Consider the following 2,520-nt stretch of genomic DNA (forward strand, 5'->3'; position numbering starts at 1 on the left):
TTGTAACCTGCTTACTGATGGTACTCTGTAATTTGATACAAATAAAAAATTGCCATATAGGGATATTTTTTTCTGTCTTGCTTGTGCTCAATAAAATAAGGAAGAATGAGTGTTATTTAGTACTGGACCCTATGTGATTTTTTGATGGGGTGAGGTAAAAATAGAGAACATTATATATAAATATATAATATGCACACACACATACAATAACATTATAAACAACCAGTAAGCAGTGTGTGTGTGTGTGTGTGTGTGTGTGTGCTTTCATTTCTCTCAGGTAGACAAGTAGGAGTGGAATTACTAGACCATATGTAAACTTTTTTCTGTTTGTTTGTTTTGAGATAAGATCTCACTGTGTAGGTCTCTGTCTGGCCTGGAATTCTCTGTATACGTCAGGGTGGCCTCCCATTCGCAGCTATCCACTTGCCTCTGTCCCACCATCCTTGGTCACATGTAACCTTTTCAAGGAACTAAAAAAAAAAAAAAATTCCAAAACAGCTGCAAAGTTTCCCATTCCGTCTGGCTGTGGTGTAATCCCAGCACTTAGAAAACGGAGGCAGATGACCACCAGGCCATCCAGGTGATCTCAGGGCTAGCCTGGGCTGCTTCACAAAACAAAAGCCTATTTTTGCACTGCCTTCAGAATGTGTTACAGTTCCAGTTCACATCCTTAGTCCAACATTCGTCACTGCCTGTCTCCATGATCACAGACAGACTACTGAAGGGGCCATCTTTGGTGGTTCGTGGGTTTGCCTGTGTGAGGGTGCAGGTGTCAATGTGAATGTGCAGGTGTTGTTGTGGGTGTACTTATAAATTCAGGTGTAAGCATGTGTATGTTGGGGCCAGAAGTCAACCTCAGATGCCCTTCATAACACCCTGTTTGTCAAGGCAGGGTTTCTTCTAGGCTGGGCACCAAGCCCCAGAATCTACCTCTCTCCGTCTCTATATCTGCTTCTGCCTCTGCCTCTGCCTCTGCCTCTGCCTCTGCCTCTGCCTCTGCCTCTGCCTCTGCCTCTGCCTCTGCCTCTGCCTCTGCAGCACTGGGGTTACAAGCATACGCCACTATTCCTGGCTTTTCTAAGGGACTATCCATGTGTGCTGCCTCTCTGGGGACCAAGCCTCCAGCAGGTGAACAAGACAGAAGCCATGGTATGGTTGCAGGGCATCTGGTAATTCTGTCTGACTTGTTGAGGTACCCCAAACTGCGCCCTTGAGAGTCCTCCTAGCAACACACAAGGTTTCCAGTGTCCTTAACCTGCCAACACTTGTCACTCTACAGTGTTTGGCCCTGTAATAGGGGGGTATGGATGGTTGTTGACTGATTTCCCTAACTGTCTATCTGGGTTGTGCATCTATCTCTTCATATGCTGTCGGCTCCACGTTACTCATCTGGTTTGTCATGGTTTCAGATCCTTTCTGATCTGTGTAAGTGGACAATTTATCTTAGTTGTATTTTCAATATATTCTGTATGAAATTACACCATATGAAGTATTAATATTTTCTCTCACCTCATAGATTGTCTTCTCTGTTTGTAGAAGTGTTCTGTCCAGTTTTGGGTTTTTTTGTTTTGTTTTGTTTTTTATTGTTACTTGTGGCCCTGCTATCACATGTCTAAGAAGCCAGTGCTGAACTGAAGTCAGAATATTTACTTCTGCATTTTATCCTAAGGGTTAAGAGCACTGGCTGCTCCTCCAGAGGACTCAGTTTCAATTCCCAGCACCCACAGCAGCTCACAGCTGTCTGTAACTCCAGTCCCAGGGATCTAATGTCCTCTTCCAACCTCCATGGATCGATCCTGCCCATGTGTGCAGGCAAAACACACATACACATAAAATGAAACAATACATTTTTAAAGAACAGTTTGGGAGAGCTTAAGTGTATGGTTATCAGGGATAGAGAGATGGCTCAGCAGGTAAGAGCACTGACTTCTCTTCCAAAGGTTGTGAGTTCAAATCCCAGCAACCACATGGTGGCTCACGACCACCCGTAATGAGATCTGACGCCCTCTTCTGGTGTGCCTGAAGATAGCTACAGTGTACTTAATTATAGTAATAAATAAATCTTTTTTAAAAAAAGTATATGATTATCTTCTCTTCAGAGACCCTGGCTTGGTGCAAAAACAAGCCTGCTCTACATAGCGAGTTCTAGGCCAGCCAGAACTATATAATGAGATCTGTCTTATATGTGGATATCATGTATATGTGGACATTATATATGTGCGTGAGAGATTTTTGAAGCTATGGTTTTTAAAACCATTATACTTTTACATGTGCTTCGGCAGCACACATACCAAGATACAGAGAAGAGTCACATGATCCCTGTACAAGAAAGACACACATTTGTAAAGGATTCCACATTAATAAATATATTATTAAATGTAAATACATGCATGTAATTAATTACCTTTGCTAGGCAACATTGAAATTCTGTAAATTGCTCTCATGTCCCAAGGACTTCCAAGCCTCAGTGGCTTCACCTTGGGGACAGTCAGGGCTACACAGAGAAACCCTGTCTCGGGG

Source organism: Mastomys coucha, unplaced genomic scaffold, assembly GCF_008632895.1.
Source record: "Mastomys coucha isolate ucsf_1 unplaced genomic scaffold, UCSF_Mcou_1 pScaffold9, whole genome shotgun sequence".
NCBI lineage: Eukaryota > Metazoa > Chordata > Mammalia > Rodentia > Muridae > Mastomys > Mastomys coucha.